The sequence below is a fragment of the Lissotriton vulgaris genome, chromosome 1_1, assembly GCF_964263255.1.
Source record: "Lissotriton vulgaris chromosome 1_1, aLisVul1.2, whole genome shotgun sequence".
NCBI lineage: Eukaryota > Metazoa > Chordata > Amphibia > Caudata > Salamandridae > Lissotriton > Lissotriton vulgaris.
In genome coordinates this window covers 117,678,602-117,699,533 of record NC_141685.1, presented here as the reverse complement: position 1 = coordinate 117,699,533, position 20,932 = coordinate 117,678,602, and positions in this window count along the sequence as shown.

The window sequence follows — 20,932 nt, the reverse complement described above, 5'->3', positions numbered from 1 at the left end:
AACACCTGTCATTCCTCTTCCATTCTCACACAATGGTTCTTGTCAAGCTTGGTTTGCGCTTTTGTGTGACTCTGGAAAGCCTTCAGTAGGTGGGATTAACTTTCACCTCAATAAAGTATGCTATCAACACAAAGATGGTTATCTTCAAGCTAAAGGGAATAAATGGGAATGGGAAGAGTATCAACCTGACAATATTTCGACACCATATGTCTCTACGAATATTAGAAATATTAAAAACAATGGACCTTTCGTAATTTCTGTGACAAGAGCTAAAGCAGATTTATGAATTAGGGGTATTGGGAGAATTCCAGTCGGGAGAAGTGAATGTACTGTAGTTCTGACCATTGAAGGTGCTAATAACAGCAGTTTTACATCTTCACATAATACTTATTATGTGTGCGAAAATAAGGGATACTATCAACTACCTGTTGGGTGGTCAGGGATCTGCTATGTTTCCTTTTTGTTGCCCCCAGTGTTTTTGGCACCTGCATCGTATCACAAGGACTATAGACTGTACAATGACATTTCCTAGAACAGAAATAAGAGAACAATAAGTATGGATGAAGTGGACCAGACCGATACCACTTTGCAACAGTATCTGGATTTCAACTTAGGGTTGTTTTTCTCTGTGGGCGCTGCATTAAACAGCAGAAAGATAAGGCGATTGACTAGAGTTGTGGAAGCTGTTAACAATCAGACAGCTATGACACTTGCGAACATTACAGAGGAGATACAAGTTGCAAGGATCGCAGTTCTCCAGAACCGAATGGTTCTAGATGTGGTACTGGCTGATCGAGGTGGTGCATGTCACATCATTGGGTGTAGTTGCTGTGTCTTCATCCCGGACCACTCACCTTCAGTATATGATGCAATCTCTAAACTGCATTAGATCGCTGCAGAGATCCTCCCAGAGACATTTTCAAACTGGATATGGACACTCTTTATCACTTGGGGCTGGAAGCTACTGACTAGCTTATGCATACTACTGGTGATACTATTCACATGCTGTATATGTATACATTGTGGTCCTATACTTTGCTCTATTTGCATCACTGCTTGTACACCTGTTAAGAAAAATGTTGCTGAAATAAAAGCCCAATAAATGCTGCATAAGGAGATCAATGAAATAATGCTAATAGATGTACAGGATGCATATCTAGACTACCCCAGATAAATAATTGTCTTCAGCTAATTCTAAAAGGGTCGTCTGTTGTAATTTGGCAGTGATGGGGCTAGCATTAGCAGAAGCCATCCTGTATTTAGAAGGTATCTTGTCCATTTTGTGGAATCCATTTTGTATTTCTGGCAGCCATCTTCAAGTCAAGTCAAATGATCTTTATCCGGAATTAATACATCCAATTGATTAAAAACATTCATTCTACTATTTACATTAAAATAGCCTTTTTCCAGTAAAGTTGGAGCGGCCATGTATAAAGCAGAGAAAGTGCAGATTACAGTGCTACAAAAATTCACAGTTTACAGATATTTTACTTGCTATTTATAGTTTTCACAATAGGAATCATTTGCATCGAACTAAACATCCAAATGTCTATGTGCAGATAAACCGTACACTAATATACAGATAGCAAGAAGTACAGAAAGCGCAAAGTACTAATGTTCATCAAGCGTATTCCATACTCTTCCTTGATCGCACACTAGCTTTAAGGTAACAGCTTACACAAAATATCACCTCATCAGAGGACAACATTTGGAAAGTTCTTATTGCCTGTTTGAAATCCCTTAGGTCATATTTGCGGCAATACGGCATTAGGTATTGAAGAGTATAAATTTTATAAAAACCGCAGAAAAAGAAGTAATGTATCAAGCCTTGTTTACCTCCTTCAGAACAAGGACAAGCCAACTGTTCCACATTTTTATTATAACCTAGTGGGAAGCTTAATAAGTTTACAACACTTCCATCCCAAAATCGGAACAAGAGGCTCCTGTTCCATCTTCCCAATGTTATTAACAAATATCTCTGTGGTGAAATTAAAGTTTCATTTTCAGGTTCAAAATGGGAAGTGTATTTAACCCCTTCCATGCTCATGACGAGCTCAGCTCGTCATGAGGCACAGTTGAGCTGTGCTGATGACGAGCTGAGCTCGTCATGACACTAGCAAAATGGCAATTTCCAGCACAGGGGAAAAATAACCACAGCAGCGATGTGGTTAATAACAGAAATTTTAAGATATTCTGATCCTTTCCGTTCCTCCCCATATAAGGCATACAATGCCCGTTTAACTATAGTCTTGTGTGCATGGACAATAGTGCTTGGAGAACTAAACAAAAGGCCCATGCCCACACTAGATAGACTGTTCTCAACAGCTTTCAACCATGGTACAAGGTGTGATCTTTCACTTTGTAGGCAGTCAGATATTATGCTGCGGGTTAGATGAGCTGCTGGGTTTAGCCATATTTTTAGCCAAAAAAGGGCAGGCCTTGATCGGATAAAATCCTCCACATATGGTAATTTTAGCTCGTTATGACAAATGAATGTAGGGGCGCGGGGGGTACCCCCAGGACCTTCCTGCAAAATCTGTTTTCCTCTATCTGGATGGGCGTACTATTACAATAGCCCCAGACTTCGGCTGCGTAAGTTCCCGTAGGTTGACATTGGGTACGGTAGATGTTTAACAAAGAACTAACAACATCAGCCTTTTTGGGTTGCCGAAGTGATAGGATTGAGTTGATAGATTTGCCTATTTTATTTCTTCCGTGAACAACATGTGGCTGCCATGAGCCTGTATTAGAAAATAGCAGTCCTAAATAGGGAAAAGTGCTTGTGCATTTTAGGATGTTTTCACCTTACTTAATTGAGGTGATGTTATATTTTTTGGGTCCACAATTCATAATGAATGATTTTTTAAAGTTAGTATTGAGGCCCAAATCTGACATAAAATCGACAAACCCGGAAATTAAAATACGCAGTGCATTGGGAGTACGCCCTATTAGCACTGCGTCGTCTGCATATAGCAGAGCAGTGATGGGGTTGCCATTTATGATTGGAACATCCTTAGTAATCTTACTCAGGCTGCTACTCAACCCATTGATGTATAAGATAAAAAGCATTGGGACGAGTACGCAGCCCTGTCTAACACCCCTGCCAATTAAAATATCATCTGAGTCTTCACCCTCATTATTGATGCGTACTCTGGCCTTTAAGTCCCTATGTAAATAAGAGAGAAAATACCCCAAAGAGTCATCCAAACCATAACTAAGCAAAAGTGACCACAGACTAGAATGATTAACGAAATCAAATGCTGAACTTAAATCCATGAATCCAAGGTACAACGGGGATTTTTTTTACAATAGTGTACTTGGCCATTATCAGATTCAAATTCAGACATTGTTCGACAGTGCCCACATGGCTTCTAAAACCCAGTTGACAACAGTGTAGGACATCGTTGTCCTCTGCCCAACTCCTAATCCTATTAAAAATTACCCTCCCGAGAACCTTTAATGTATTGTCAATCAGTGATATCGGGCGGTAACAGGCAGGGTCCAGTCTGTCACCCTTTTTGAATATAGGTACGATAACGCTATTTGACCATGATTCGGGAATTAAGCTGTCGGATAAATTATTAAATAGGTTGCATAGTAATGGGGCCCAGAAGTTAATTTCTGATTTAATTTGATCTATTGAAAGACCATCAGGTCCGGGGGCTTTATTACTCGCACTCTCTACTATGGCATCTTCGACCTCGGATAGTGCAATATTTAGGGGTCTCTGAGTCATAGCAGGAGAAACAGTGGCTGGGGGGGGGTCCTGATACAGCATAAATTTTGGAAAAGTGCTCCACCCATGCCTCTCCAGTTATATTACAAGTGATTGGTTTAATATTAGAGCCAAAGGATCCCAGAGACTTAACCTCTCTCCAGAAACCAGTGGTGTCTTTCAGTGCTGCGGTACGGGTTAGGGATTCCCAATGGTCAATCACTAAGTCCTCAGATCGAATACGTAGCGTGGTTTTGTACTTAGATCTCATTTCACTTACAAGTTGCGGGTCCCTAGGTTTGGTTTTTAGGGCCTCCCTCAGTTCTCTATTTGCCCTAGAACATGAAGAGTCGAACCAGCGGGGACCACAGTCTTTACCAGCCCGTGCAGGTTTCGAAGATTCTCTTTTAATAGCCAGACAGAGATTACTAAAGGAAGCAGCCACAACTTTGGCCGGTATATCATGGGACAAACAATTCTCGATTACTGTTGGGTGTTTGTTGATAACCCGTGCTAAGATATCTTTGTTATCAACCCCTTTCCATACCAGTCTTAGTCTATCAGTGGAAACTCCCAAATTTTGTACCCCCGTTTCAATACTCGTCACATCCTTTGTATTCCCCAGGTTTTTTACATACACTCTAATCGGATAGTGGTCACTATAGGCAGAACAAATAACTTCCGCTTTTAAGGTTATATCGCTCAGTGAGGGAGAAATAAACATATAGTCTATTGTAGAGGCGCACCCCTGTCCAATGTAAGTAGGTGTCAGCATGTTATTTTCTCCTGTTCCGGCGATTTCCATTGCATTAACTAAGTCTCTAGATGCTAAATAATCTCTCAGTTCCTCGCCATTTCTACATGGTGGATTATTACGGTACATAGGGCACTGAAATCCCCTCCAATGCAAATTCCGTCAAAGGTTCCATATTTCTGCCCCACTATAATTTCATCAATAAAGTTAAATAAAGTCAAAAAGTTATTATTAGGGTGGGTCACAAAATCATTATTATAAAAATTAATTAAACATAATTTCAACCTGTTGATGTATTTTACAGCCATAAAACATTTGCCCTGAGTCTGGATCAGTTTAGTTTGTACACCTGTTTTTATTTTTACCCAGATGGAGAGGCCCCCACTGGGGCGGCCCATAGATGAAGCAGAGGCCATTAGATTATGGCAGCTAAAATCCTCTAATGTGGATACGCTCGTGCACCAAGTCTCCTGTAACATCAGTATATCACAGTTTGTGTAAACCCAGTCTGACCACTCTTTAATTTTTAGTTTAGAACTGAGACCCGCTATGTTCCAACTCACAAGGGATAGTTCAGAGCCCTGTACAATAGTTCTTTGGTTGGAAAATTGTTGACTGTTTACAGTAAGCGGAAAGGGTGGTAAAGTGTCCAATGGTGATTCAAGATTGGGTACCAAAGGCGGATCGTCCATAGTCGTGATGTCCGAGTTGGTCACTGGTGGTCAGTCTAGCAAGTCCAGATCCGAAAGGGGTGCAAACCTATTATATATCTTGAGGGGGAAAGGAGCTGGTTGAAATTGCCTTTTTGGTGGTCTATAGAAAAAACTTAAAGGCAGTAAGGTTGCAACAGTAGAAATACCAGAACAGTTGTTGTTTCTGTTAAGCAAGAATCTTACTGTACCAGGATTTTTGAAGCTAAGCACTATACAGTCACCTTCTGTATCTTTAAATAACGACCCCACCCAAGACACCCTACGGGCTGATAGAATCTCTCTAGAGATATCATATCCAACCCCTTTGTGCTTGGTTAACCAATCGATGCATTTATTGTGCAGTTGGACCCAAGATTCCCCCTGACCCTCCCTCAGTTGTGGTACGCCTGCTAAAACCAGGACAAAGGGGCAAGCGTCAGGTGGTAGATGCAGGGCAGGCCCTTGATGTTTAAATGGCCTGTTCTGCCCAGAATGCCCTGCTCCCCAATTGTTGTTAGAGGTAGGCCCTACTGCTGTGGTTGGCTGGGTAGGGCCACCGTTCCGGTTGTTAAAGCTAGAATTAACAGTGGCGGGTGGAGGCGGATTTGTGGGTATGGGCGGTGGAGGGGGTTTAGATGGTGGGTTGGCTGATACCTTATTATTAGCGCCATTAGTGCGACTAGGTAGGGTAGTAAGTGGTACAGTAGGTTGTTTAGGTCCGGGAATACTATGACCCCCGGCTGGTTTAAGACAGACATCATTGGGGAGGAGCCAAGATGGCGGACGGGACAGACGCTTGAACTCCCGGCTCCGCAAGCCGTCCGGCTTTCTTTGACTATCCTGACCCTTTCTCCTGCCCGGCGCCGTCCCAATACCGTGGAATGCTGACGCTGAACTGACTGGTGTCCTTTTGGTACCTTTGCCGGCGGAATCGGTGTTGGACTCGATGTGTTTTGACCTCCGGCGCTTCCCCCTGTACCCCGCGCAGATGGCCGCCGCTGGACGCCGAGAGACTCAGATGGGGAGACGAGCTGGTGAGACGCTGCAGACCACGGGGGCTTAGAGCGTTGCTCGGACGACAGGAGTCGGGCCCTTCCACCTGGGTCGGACTCTATTTTGCACAACTTGAGGCATAGACGACGCTGGAGCCCCCTCTCACGGTTAGCTTCCCCCCCTGCCACCCCTTTGAGGCAGGGGCGGACTCCATCTTGGAGCGTCTCCCCGTAGTGGACGACTGCTAACCCCCGGGAAACGTGGAGGACTCCTATCCTGTGCTGCCTTCGCTTTGTTTACGGAGTTTCCCCGGCGGCTACACTGTTGCAATTCCAGCGGCCGCTCTCTCCCCTGATATCACCACTCATTGTGCGCAGCGGGCAAGGACATGGCGCCTGTTTTCACCGCCGGAGCGCTAGTTGATACTGGGTCTGCAATGACTGGGGACCCACGCGCCCCGGGGCCGGTGGCCGCATCGGGTGTACGGGGGGGCAACGCGGACCGGCTTCTGACTAGGAGCGACCCGACCCTTGGCGACATCCTGGCCGCTCTCATGGCCCTGAAGGTTGAGATGCGGAGCACTGCCCGGACGCTGGCCCGGAGGCTCGATGAAGCACTGCCAGGCAGAGCGCGATCTCGACTGGATGAACCCCCGCCGCCCCTGTTTCAATTTGGAGGGGATACAATGTTACCGACCACAGAGAGGGCGGTGGGGTATTCTCCTGGCTACAAAGTATCGAGTCTGACTGTCGATGAAGCTACAGTTGCAGGAGTACCCCTTGCTATCGGCGTGACGACTTTGCCTACAAACTATCCACCGGTGCCTGGCGGCTCTTTTGTGTCGTCACCTGTCCCCTTCGCTGTCCCTATCAGTGGAGCCCCTGGGGTATGCTTTTGCACTGTTTGGGACCCTGTGGCGCATGAAGGCTTCACGGTCCCCTCTCTTTGTGGGCGGCCATTTTGCTTCTTTGTCCTGGTCCAAGACGTCTCGCAGCAATGGAAGGGCCTGGAAGAATTCTATCGTTCCGGACAGGGTTGATGGACTGTCTGTGGTTGTAATGATTGGCTCGACTGGCGCAGACCCGGACTGGACCATGTTTTATGATAGTGGTTGGTTAGTCTTTAATGTTCTGATTGGCTCCTGCACAGTACTGTCGATTTCTCCTGCTGTTTATTTCACCTGCTGGGGGGGGTGAGCTTGTGCTGGACTGAGGCACTGGGTGTTACAGCTACTGCCTTACTGGGAATACAGTTTTTGGTCATGGTGTGGGGTATGGCGCCGGAGGCGTTGTCGGTGAGGGAAGCCGGGAGTTCGGTTGAGGGGTGGGCTCCTCCCCGCTTTTCCCCTTTCCTGGGAGTAGTAGGGGAGTGTAATCTTCTCTCTCTCCCTGTGTGCTACCGTGCATTTCTGGACTTTTTCTTTTCTCTCTTCTTTCCTTCTTTCGGCATTTCTTGCTGACTCTTCTCCTTTCTTCTGGCTTCTCTTATTATCTTTCTCCTCTTTTTCTTTCCTCTCTTCTTTTCCGTGAACTGCATTTCGGGTTCTTTATGGGGCGACAGGCACATTGTCGGGGGGGGGGGTAGGCCGTAGCCTCCGCATTGGTGTAGGGTGGGGGGGTAGATTTATTTTTCTTTTTGATTTCTATGGGCCTTCTTCCTATTTTCTGCGCTTTCTTACACTGTTTTCCTTTCTGGGTCTTGATAGAGGATGGTTGGGAGTGGGCGGCGCTGGGAGTGGCACGAGCGTGGTTCCTGTTGTCCGCTTTGTTTTTCTACTGTATTGCCACTCTGAAGGGGTGTTTCGTGTGACTGCTGCTACTATTCCTGCTGCCTACTCATGTGGGACTAAAGTACGGACTCGGATCTTCTTTGCACCTATCCTTCATTGATTTCTAGACTTTAAAAATTTTAAAATTAACCTTCATTGTTCCTTAGGCGTGATGGCCAGTATTCTCCAGTGTAACTGATGACTAATTGTTTTCTGATATTGCCGTGCTATTGCGCCTTCGTATTGCTTGCACCTGTGCTCAACCAGTTTTCGTGGCCGGCCTCAGGGTTGTGGGCCCGTATTTGTATTTCTGTGGATGCACCAATAAAGGTTTTCAAAAATTTAAAAAAAAAAAAAAGACAGACATCATTCTTTCCTTGCAATAAGGTGTTACTAACTGTCTCAAGTTCTTTCAACAAGCGATCTGCCCTGATCTGATCCAGGGTAACAGACCCCTTTCTTTTTGCCTCTTCGTTTTTTACCAGGTTTTCTAATCTGTCCAGTCTTTTAAAAACATTATTAAACTGTTTGATCATTTGCTTCTCTAAACGGCTAAAAATAGTGTCAACTATAGTCTCTATGAGGTTACTATTTTGTTTCGATAGGGCATTATTTTCTCCCATTAAGGTAGTCTGTGTCCATATCGTATTAGAATTTCCCATTTGGTTACTAATGGTTGCAGAAGGGATGCCATCCGTGTCCGCTGCAGCTTTATCATCTATATGAATAATTTCTACCCCAGATGTTTTTTGTTTATTCCACAGGCTCTGTGGCGTTGGTTGGCTCTTGTTAATTGACGGTTGTTTCCTTTTATTAGCGCTTGGTTTAGCTGTGCCTCTTTTGCGCTTTTCCCCGCCCAGTTTATTGTTTTTTTTTTTTGTTTTTTTTTTGGTGTAAGACATTTATTTTGAACAAAGGAAAGAGAAGTTTCACACTGCGTCACGCCAACAACCCGGAGGCAGGCCGCTATCAAGTAGTGCATACAAAAAGTTCTGAGACCCAGATAGGGTCCAACACCCAACCGGGCATAACATATAGATGGAAGCATGAATCACAACAGAATTTTGAATGTGCACAGTATGACTTCAGCAAAGAAACGGTCTTACGTTTTGTACAGTGCCTCCAGCAATTGAAAGAGATAGGAATCCAGCGAGGCCGCCCCTAGCGAAGGAGCGGTAATACACTCGCTATCTCATGTTCTGAATAGGATGCGTCCGTCGGCACCATTTTTCTCCCAACCAACCCCCCAACAAATCAAGTTAGAAACTACAAACAGAGGTGCAAGTACATGGAAAACACATCCATACAACGCGTCAATCCACAAGAAGGTCTCATGGGCCAGCCACACGACCTGCATTGCAAGTGCCATCTAGTACCAGAGTGAGAGTGTAAAGTCGCCTCGTCCGGTCACGCATAGGTGCGGGGTGAGTGGGTGGGGGGGGGGGGGGGGGGGGCAGGGGCAAAGCCCAGAGCACGGGGCTACCAGGTGGGCGCGGGGGGGGGACAGGGACTCCAACCAGGCCAGTGAAGGCCGCAGGCGCACAGCATGCGTCCAGGCAGGGTATGCCAGTGTCAACGTGGGAATACAGGACCACCCGAAATGACCTACGCAGTGCGCACCCTCAGCCCATATCATCCGAAATGCTTGTATCACGTGAGGCATGTGGGGTGTCAGTGTTCGTGCGTGCAGAGGTCCACTGTAGAAACGGGCCCCATATGTCAGTGGGTCTGGAAGCGGTGGGCATGGTCTCCCAGTAATGCGTCAATTGCGCGTGGCCGTAAGTCACGTCTCTGATCCAGCTGTCGAGAGAGGGGGGGGCCGGTCTGCCCCAGTGCAGTGCGACCTGGCGCTTGGCATACAATAAGAGCAACGCATGCAGTTTCCTGTCGCAGGGCTCAGTGTCCTTAACATACCCCAGCAGCCCTAGCAGTGGAGACGGCGAGTCCTCCCGCTGGGTGATTTGATTAATGGCCGCGAAGACCTCTGTCCAGTAGTTAGACAGCTTGGGGCAGGTCCAGGCCATATGGATAAAGGACGCTCCGTCACCTCTACATCTCCAGCAAGCTGCGTCCTCCCGGATTCCCATGCGGTGTAATAGTGTCGGAGTACGGTAATATCTGTGTAGAAATTTGAAGTGGATGAGCCGCAGACGATAATTTGGGGACAGGGCCGTGAGTTGCGCACAACAAAACTCCCATGCGTCGTCTGGCATCTCGTCCCCCAGGTCTGCAGTCCAGGCGGCTTTGGCCGCGGCCACCGTCACTGGCGCCTGTTCCTGCATACAATTATACAACCTGGACACCAGCTTTTTGGGGGAAGGCCTAGAAAGCAAGTTTTGTAGGGCGGCGAGCGCGCTGGGCTCCTCAGGGAAGCACGGCCCTATCTTCTTGCAAGACTCCTTAAGGGAGTGATACAGCAGTATGTCAGCGAATGTGCAGGGTTGGTCCACCGTGTCGGCGGGCATCTCGAAAAAGGAGCCCTCAGGATATAAGTCAGCAAAGGTGAGAAGCCGATTACCACTGATGGTGAGGACGTCGCCCCTGGCCGTCAGGCAAGGCAACAACGGGTTACCCCTCAGGGGGACAGCCGGTGCATAAAGCATGGAGAGCCCGGCTCGTCTCTGGAGTTCGCGCCAGGACCAGCGGACCATTTCCACCGTGTCCACCTCTCGTGACGGGCAAGTAACCTTACCATACAAGGCCACTCGCAACGGCAAGGGGGCGACCACGGCCAGTTCCACTGCCACGTGCGGCTGGTAGGGGGTAGGGAACGCCCAGAAGTGCAGGAATTGGGCTTGCGCACAGAGGGCATAGAGTTTCAAATCTGGGGCACCCAGACCACCTTGTTTTAGCGGAAGCGTGAGTAGGTCCCAGGAGACTCTGGCTTGACCTCCAGACCACACCAGCTTAAGCAGAAGGGAGCGGACCCGGGCATGGAAGTGCGCTGTCATAGGCAGCGGCACGTTTACAAACAAATACAAGAATTTAGGGAGGATCACCATTTTAGCTAATGCAATTCTCGCGACCAGGGACAGTGGTAGTTTATTCCAGATCTCGACCTTCCCTTCCAGCCAGTCCACCGCTCTACCGAAGTTCATCGACCACAGCTCCTGCACATCTCGACTTATCCAGACGCCCAGATATTTGACAGCATCTGACTCCCATCTGAGCGGGTAGTCAGGAGCAGGGCGTACAGTGCTCTCCGTCAGGGGGAAGGCCACCGACTTTGCCCAATTGATGGATATCCCTGCCAGTCCTTCAAATCGCACAAATTCACGGAGTAGCGGGCTCAGGTTATCCTTGGGATTCAGGACATACAGTGTTACATCGTCCGCATACAACGAGATTAGCAAGCTCCTAGCGCTGAAGCCAATGCCCCTAGCAGTGTGGTGTTGTCTGACCCTGGCAGCCAGCGGCTCCATTGCAATCGCAAACAGGAGCGGTGACAGAGGACAACCCTGCCTAGTCCCTCGTGAAATACGGAATGGCTTGGAGACGAGTCCATTAACGCTCACCCGGGCTCTCGGTTCTTGGTACAGGAGCTTAATCAGGGTCATGAAGTTCAGACTGAAGCCCATCCGCCCTAAAACACTGAACAGGTAGGGCCATTCCAGTGAGTCGAAGGCCTTGGTGGCGTCCAGAAACACCACCGCCGCCTGTACCGACGGGTGCAAATAATGAAGGACCGAGAAAATCGTCCTTAGGTTGTGTGATGTCGCGCGGCCAGGTATGAAGCCCGATTGATCCGGGAGTGCTATTATAGGTAACATCGGCTGCAACCTATCTGCAATGACCTTCGCGTAAATCTTAGCATCAACGTTTATAAGGGACAGGGGTCTATAGGAGTCCAACTGCTGCTCATCCTTATCCGGCTTGAGGAGTGTAATAATTAGAGCCTCGCGCATGGAGTCCGGAAGGGAATTCAATTCGAGGGCCTCGACAAATACAGAGTGCAGTCTCGGCGCCAGTTCAGTAACATATGTTTTATAGAAGGAGGTGGTCAGGCCATCTGGGCCAGGAGCCTTATTGGCTGGCATACTCTTAATCACCTGGGCGATGTCTTGTACCGTAACTGTGAGGTCCATGTATTGTCTATGATTGTTGTTGAACCACACAAGCGCTATGGAGTCAAGAAAGTCTCGCAGCGACGCTGGCGCAGTGGGCTGTCGTGAGGTGTACAGGGAAGCATAGAAGTCTGCGAAGGCGCCTAACACCGCCTCCTGGCCTGTGACAAGGCAACCAGTGGCATCATAGATAGTGTGTACATAATTTGACTGTGCGCGGGGAGCAATCAGCCTGGCAAGGGTCCTACTAGGTCTATCTCCTTCCCCATATCTACGCGCCTCTGCTTGTCTCCCTAAAAACTTCACCTCCCGCTCGGCTTCCTCGTGAAAGGCCAGCAATTTGGATTTCAGAGCACCAGCAGTCACCAATGACGGGTCTGCACTAAACGCAGCATCTAGGGCTTTCAGTTCCCCTTCAAGTTTAGCCAGTTCACCCCGTATAGTGCGCAGCACCCCCTCTTTGCGTGCAATACATTGGCCCCTAATGACAGCCTTAAAGGCATCCCAAACAACTGCCTCAGATGTGGCAGACCCAGCATTTTCAGTAAAGTAATTAGTAATATCCTCCCTTATTTCTTCCACGAACACAGGGTCAGTGAGTGCGTGTGGGGGAAGCCGCCACTGGAATGCCCTATGTGCAGTGCCTGGGGGGTGCAATTCCAGCATACATGGAGCATGGTCCGACAAGGATCTAGCCATGATTTCCGCATCCGTGACCCATGTCGCAACTGCTGGGGAGACCAACCAGAAGTCCAGCCGTGACCAAGCGTCCTTATGACACGTGTAGCATGTCCCCAGTTTAGCTCCCGGGTGCCGAGCCCGCCACACATCAGTCAGCAGTCCCTCACTCATGACATCAGACACCGCCTGGCGCGCCCTAGTGTGCTGTGGCCTGCTCACACCTCTACGATCCATGTCATCATTCAGCACAATGTTGAAGTCCCCACCCAGCACAATCGACTGACAATCCAGCAACACTATTTTCGCCCAAACAGTTCTAAAAAAATCGGGATCGTCCACATTGGGTCCATAAATGGCAGCCAGGACAATAGGTCGACCTTGTAATGACCCATGGAGCAGGACATATCTTCCCTCCTCATCCCGAACTTGGGAGTATTCCCTCCAATCAAGCCCCCTACGAATAAGTATCGCAACACCCCTCGCATACTTTGAGTATATGGAAGAATAAACATGTGCCCATCTGGAGTTTTTCAAGCGAGCCGATGGGGCGACATTCAGATGAGTCTCCTGAAGGAAGCACACATCCACATTGTGTCTGGACAACATTCCATGCAGCAGACGAGCTTTCTTGAAATCCCCCAGGCCCCTAATGTTCCAAGTCCAGAGTTTAACACCTCCCATTAAAGCACTCGACTGTCACTCGCCCTCCCCAACAATCCCCGCCCTGTAATGCCTCTCAGGCACCCAGACACCATACCTGCAGATGCAGCAGTTAGATACATAGGCATGTGTAGTAGTACATTGCACCAAACACGAACAAAAATTCGAAACATTCGAACATCCCCTCCCCATCCACCTCCCTCAGCAACCCCCCAATCAGGTCGTGACATATCCCATAAGCGTTCACGCAACGCGTGGAAACACCCCAACAACAACAACAAAAAAGGGAGGCACCCCATGAGGCGTGGCGTGCCCGGCAAACAGCCCCGGTTGCGCGGGGTGGCTACAGTCAAACTTTCAAGTTCCTGGGTCCTGACAGTGGCCCCCACCCCACACTCCACAGGGGTTAGAGGCAGTTATCGTCCCAGCCGGGGCGCGGCGGCCACGGCCAAAAGTTAGTGCAAAGGCGACTCAATGACTTACCCCAGAAGGGACAGTACAGTGGGAGCAGGACCTTGTGGGTGACCAATCTCAAGGCAGAGAGCACATTAGTCACCGCTCCGGGGAAGCGCCGTGGAGACGTCAATCATTGTCACTCAGTTGGTCTGAGGCCTCCTCAAGTCTCGGCGATTTCCTCCTCGCCCCAGCACAGATGTGTTTAGCGAACTTGAGGGCGGATTTGGCGTCAGTGAAGAAATGAGAGGCGTTTTCATGCTGAACCTTCAACTTTGCCGGGTATAGGAGAGAGTAGGGCACTCCAGCTTGCAGTAAGATCTTCTTTGCAGGCAGAAATTCTTTACGGGCCGCCTGCACCAGAGGGGTGAAATCCGGGTAGAAAGAAATGTGATTCCCTTGATGTAAGATTTTACCTTTCTCTCTCGCCAAGCGTAGAATGACATCTCTATCCTGGTAATTTAGCAGTTTAGCCAGAATTGGGCGCGGTGGAGCACCCACCGGAGGTTTTTTCCCGAGGGACCGGTGCGCCCTCTCCACCGTGAAAACCGGGGACAGATCCGGATCAAACAGTTCATGGAGGAGATTTGACACAAACTGTTCCATTTTCCCTGTGTTCGTAGTTTCTGGAATGCCCGTAATGCGGACGTTGGATCTCCTGGAGCGCGCTTCTAAATCGTCCGACTTGGTGCGCAAGCTGTCGATTTCCCGCTCTAGCGCCGTGATGTGTCTTTTGGCCTGTTGCTGGAATTCACCACATTCCGTCTGTCGATTCTCAAGACAGTCCAGCCTCTTCTCGTGGGTGTCCACTTTCGCCTTCACAGATTCGAGCTGCGCCGCCATGTTGTCCAGCTTGGCATCTATGCTTTTCAAGCTGGTTCTCACCTCCATGATGAGGGCCCCAAAATCTATGTCCGGGGTATCATTCCGCGCCGACGCTGCGCCCCCATCTGATTCCACCGCCGTGGTCTTCGGTGGCCTCTTATTGTCAAAGCTCAGTTTAGGCTGCTTGACATCGTTCTTCCCCATACTCGCGGTCCGAGAGTCCTCCGGTATCACAATGGGGCAGCACCCTACCACGTCACAGCCGCCAAGTGCTCCGCTAGCAGGCGGTTCCTCAGGCGGTACAAGTGTGTGCCCGGCGCAACTGAGGCAGTTCAGTGGGTAATGGGATCCGCGTATGTTAGGGTTGGCTCGCACCAGCAGTGAAAATGCAGCTCGCAGGTGTCTGGGGTGCAGCGCGGTAAGGCGTCCCCCCAATCGCGTGGTATCAAGCCTCAGCAAGCAACATAGCGGAGGAAGGGTTCGGCGTCTCCATTCATCAGTATAGCCCACAACCTACTTGTAACCGTCCAGGTTCCGCTGCAGTGCTCGCCCACCTCCGCTCACGCCGCCGCGGCGCCTCAACCAACGCCAGTGCGACTTTACCGGCCCCCACCGGGCTCCCTCAGTGTCTGTGCCGCTCCGGCGGCTGCGGGAGCGCCACGAATCGGCGCGGCGTCCAGTGCCCAGGTGCGCCGGTCTCAGCGATCCCCTCGGAGGTTCATGCCGAGCGGAAGCAGCTTCGTCTTCAGTGAGGGAGCCGCCGCAGACAGGCTCCAGCAGTGGCTATGGCAGCGGCACGTCCGGTCCGCTCCTCAGTACGGGTCCGAGTGGTTGGGGCCTTTGCAGCCGCGGCGCACAGTGGTATCCGGTCCTCGACAGCAGGCACTTCCGGTCGGGGACCAGGTCCGCTCGCCTGCCGGTGAGAACGGTGGCTCGTCCCGCTGCTCGGATCAGCCTCCGCCGCGCTCCAAACCTGGGCAGGAGGATCACCCGGGTTTAAGGAGCAGAACCCCAGAAGGGTGAGGGTCCGCAGTCGCCAGGAACAGGATTATTCAAGGATTATTCGTAGCAGCCGGCAGAGCTCACTCAGAGAGCGGCCATCTCGCTGCTCGGCTAGCCACGCCCCCCAGTTTATTGTTAACTTCCAGTGTCCCATTAGCAGTAGCGTCAGCCTGTGAATTGATTGTTATAATGGGATCCGCCTTCGCCAACAGAGGCTCAGGAAGTATAGCTGCTGATGCAGGTTTAGAAATTACAACTGTTGGTGATAGCGGAATTCTGGGGATTATTTGCGATGATGTAGACTGTGTGGTTATATTAGTGCAGCTCAAAGACATTCTTCTTTCCGTGTCAGCAATTTCATTAGTAACCAGGTTAAGGGCGTTTTCAAGTAAAGTTTCAAACGTGGGAGGGGGAAATGGGAAATTGTCCTGGCCAACAGTTTTATCAATTGAATCCATGACTACAAAGTATTAACTCACTCACCGCAGTCACAGTGTTAGAGGGGTGGCCCGCCCGACCACTGTAGTCCACTGACGGCCACAGACGCCCGCGCGCGTCCCGTGGGACGGGAGGCGTGCCCTTCTCTTAAGGCGCCGCCTGGCGCTTTGCTGACGTTGCTCCCGCCGCGCCTGCCGCGATGTTGCTGGGAGTTGTAGTTCCAGCGGTCCCCGGTGCCGGTGGTGTTTGCCGTTAGCCTCACGGCAGGAGAAGCTACCAGGGTTCTGCTGGCGGTGTAAGAACTGCCGTTTCCCTCACGGCGCGTAGTACTTTCTCACAGGATGACCCCGGGAGCGCTCGGCGCGCCCTTCTCTTAAGGCGCCGCCTGGTGCTTTGCTGACGTTGCTCCCGCCGCGCCTGCCGCGGTGCTGCTGGGAGTTGTAGTTCCAGCGGTCCCCGGTGCCGGTGGTGTTTGCCGTTAGCCTCACGGCAGGAGAAGCTACCAGGGTTCTGCTGGCGGTGTAAGAACTGCTGTTTCCCTCACGGCGCGTAGTACTTTCTCAAAGGATGCCCCCCTGCCATCTTGTTTGCCATGTGCTACCGTGTGCTCACCATGTGCTCTGTCCTACCTTGCTGTTGTCTGCCCTTGAAATCTGCCTAGAGACAGATTATATTAAGCCTCTTCTGCTTTGCACATGCTCAGTTGAGCTTGCAGCTGTCCTTGCAGCTGTCCCTAGTTTGTAAATGTCAGGATGTGTTCACCAGAATTAGCAACTGTTAGCTCCTCCCACTTGTTGACTGTGCATTTTCTGTATGACCTTATATGTACCTAAAACCTGCATTTTGTACTTGTACCGCCTTCTTTTGAGCCCCTGTGTGGGTATAAAAGGACCAAGCTCCTTCCATTCAGGGTGCTACTTCAAACAATAACGAAGGGTGTTGTGTGAATGTAGTTCCAACTCATGAGGTTTAATAAATCTTGTATTTTCTATTCCAGTTTCTGTGTTAACTTCTATTCTAAGGTCAGAGAAGGGCGAACCCCTAGCACTGGTAGGTCTTGCTGGGGCTCACTACTAAACCTTGCCTGCACCTTTGAGACAAAGGATTTTGTGTATAAAAGAAGGGGCTGTGACCTCATGAAAATGTTCTTGTCTTTGCTACTTGAATCTACCAGGGGCGTGCTGCTGGTGGGGCCCAGGAGGGCCCTGTGTGCTGGCCCCTGGACCCTGCCCTGCCCCTGGATGCCTGGAGGACTTCTTGGGGGCCCTTCTCACTTTTGGATCCTGACAGAGGGGGGCTTGCTGCTGGTGGGGCCCAGGAGGGACCGCCATGGGGGCTGTCTCCTTGCTGGAGTGCCCTGTGTGTGGGCCCCTAGGCCCTGCACTGCCCTCCCTGATGTCCAGGACTTCCTGGACCTTGTTCCCTTTGTTGTTGCTTCTGCCGGGGCTTGTTGCAGGCCTAGTACCCTGAGAGTGCTTTGCATTCTCGCTGCAGCGCTGACTGTGTGCCGCTATTGAAAAGGCACCCTGCCTGGGGATTCCCTCCTCCCAGTGAGCTTTGTGGGTGCCCTACCCCGCTTATTTTTGTATTGACTTGCAGGTGCCCACCATGCATCATATCCGCCTGCTTTTATATTTAATTTTGGGTGCCCACCCCGATTATAGCCGCTTCTTTATTTCAGCCCTAAAGCGGGTGCCCACCCTTCGTTTCACTGCCACGGCCTGAGCCGCGTTCTACACCTTCTGCCGAGCTGCTGGTGTTGTGTAGGCCCGACCCGGAAATCAGGCATCCCTGCCTGACTGGGGGCGGGCCCCGCAAGCGTCACTTCCGCTACTCTCCCCGGCCAGTGAGAAGCCATACCAAGCCTCACAGGTTCCACGCCAAGTCAAGGTCCTGAGATGGGGAACCGGGTGAACCAGGGCACTGACGTGGCGGGGGTTCCATGAGTTGGGAGAGCCCCGTGTGCCGCTGCGACGAAAGGAGGGAAGCCGAGACCGGAGCACACGAGGAGCCCAGTGAGTCTCCAGAGCCTGGTGAGTGAGGGCTTCCTTCTTTGTTGTAGAGGTCCCCATACCGAGGGGTCCGTGTTGCGCCAGCTTTTCTTTTCCGAGCCTAAATGGCTCCAAAAGTTGCATATTGCCTCAAGAGCCCGAGTGGCTCCGCCAGTGGGCATGTCCTGTTTTAAAGCACCAGTGCGATCCACAGTATTTTGGGGGCAAATTTTTTTTCCCTAGTGGCGCATAGTGTTTTAAGGAGCCAGGGTGCTCCATGGGGCAGATTCATTCCAGAGCCTCCATGGCTCCAACGGGGCCCCAGTGGTTTGCAGAACCAGATGCCTCCCAGGGGTACATTATTTATTTACTGCACCCGTGTGGCTCTAACGCCCCGCAGTATTTGTTCTAGAGACTAGAGGGCTCCAACGTTGGGCACAATTTGTTCTGAGGGCCAGTGAGAGCCTATGCCTTATTTTTGCATTCCCAGCTGCACAGCAAGTAGTGGGCAGCTACACCGTTCAGGTATTTCTTTCAGGGGACATGTTCTTTTGAACCTAGGAGTGAGATGCACTCCTTCGTCTTACCTTGGCCTACACAGCTGCGCAGCACTTAGTGCCAGCTGCATCGTTTAGGCCTCCCTATTATTGATCAAAGGCTATTTTTGATATAACCTTGTGTGGAGTTCCTTTTGTGGGGGGCCTGGGATGTTGTTGCTGGTGGGTGCATGCGCAAATGCTTTAAACATTGCCTCTGGGATAAGCCTTACTGCTCGTGCCATGCTACCAAGGGGCTGAGCAGGGTTATCTTTGGAGTGTAACTGCCTTGCCCTAATTAGAGTGGTGGTCTCTGCCTGGCTTTGGCGCACGCCTCTGCCAACCAGAGATCCCATTTCTAACAAGGAGGAACTCCTGGAGATGTCAAAAAGAAGGGAGGGGCAGTAACATTTTGCGTTATGTATGTACTATGTTTTGACCTAGTTACTACTTAAGGGTGAACTTCAGTGATCTGCTTACAGTGCGCAATATCCACAAACCTTATAAGCTGTGCACATCAGCGAAACTGCATGAAACTTTAGCAATTAAAATTTAGGCCAATATGTACAGTCCCAGAAACTTTATTTGCTGTGCGTATCAGCAGAACCATCATCCTGATTACTGATGGCACATATTTATACAGGGAGCAGTCACTTTAGTCTGGTGCTCAATTACATGTGTAGATGTGAGTCTGGTGGTGCCTGATAACAGAAAGGCACATATTTATTTACATACAATTTCGTATATGTATGATTTATTATTCCTATTACAGCCCCTTCTACCTTGAGAAGACCCATCCTAGACCAGTGTGTGGACAAAACACATGCCGACAAATCAAGGACAAAGGGATCGGGACATGGTCTAGGGACACTAACAACAAATCCTACATCAAACTTCACGTTCAACTGATGGAGAGCTAAGAGTGACCTGAAGCGTAATACTGAGAAAAAGTAACCTGGAGAATTGCTGCAAATTAAAATAAATAAAAAAAAACTAATAAAGAACAACATAACCACAGCTGTGTGACCTGGAAGCCGATTATTTTTTCAATATAGCCATAGTTTGTGATTACCTTACAGTGCTAAAGAATGAGGGAAGGACTTGCACAGCAAGATAGTTCAAAAGTTAAATCAAAGTAATGGTCTGTGGCGTGCTCACAGGGGATTACGCTGTCTGTACCTCACAGCAAGAATGTAGAAACTAATGCAAAGCTCCCCCCGTTTGGAAGGAGGCACCCAGTCGCACAGCTCAAAAGTTAGACAATAATGTCTATAAACAATTCATCAAGGTTGATTCCACACAATGTTGAGGTTCTTTAAGTATTTAATGCTTGATCAAAAGTTCAATGTGGTTCCATAAAGCATAAACTTCATTCCAACAAAAACATCATCCAGTTATAAATCCTCCCCAATGCATTTCGGGCACATGACAAGCCCTTCCTCAGGGGACAACTCTACAAACAAAAAAGAAAATGCCAAAGTATCACTGGATATGACCCATATAATACAAAAATTGCATCAATCAAATCAAGTCATAGTGTCATTAACCACATGTGCAAAACTCAGAACAGAGGGGTGAGCATAGGTCTCTCGAATCTAGTTTCCTCAAAACAGATTATGCCAAACGTATGAAGAAAATTTGTGAACGTTGTAATTACACTCATGATATAAAAATTAAGTACCTGGCCAAAATGTGAAAGTAGTGCTCCTCAGTGAAAATGGTAAAGAAAACAACGTGACGAAAGTAACCAACCACCAAAGCGTGTGTAAAAGTGAACATAACCCAAGGTGTGACGCTCTTGCAAGCGTAGTACTCACGGACAAATTACATCCGTGACTCTTAGGTCGCAATCTGTAAAACGTAAAGCAGTGATTAAAATGTGGTTTAAAGTAAATCCGGCATATGTGCCGCGAAGGTAACACCGTCCCCAATGTGGAGTACTTACAGTGTCAAAAGGTTGTTCTGAAACAGCGTCTACTCAGTCTCGGGAACCCCACGGAAGTTCAAACTCAGAGGAAATTAATACCGGCTTCCCACGTGTGCATGCAGATAGAAAGCGGACTAGTAAGAAAAAAGTGACGCCATGTTGAATAAGGGAAGTGCTCTCATTATCATCCGTGCTGGAAGAGATGGGAGCCTGGGGTGTCTGGTCACAGAAGCTCATTTACATACAAAGGGGGTGACAGCCTATTCACAACGCACAGCACAACTTGTTTACGTAAAGAGCTAGTACACAGAACACAGTAAAGTCTTGTGTCTCTTTATTTCATTTTCTTTATTATATCCTGCACCTCGCTCTCTTCTTCTCTTTCTCTCATTTCAATTCATCATAAATTACTCAAATTCACTATTGCTTTATC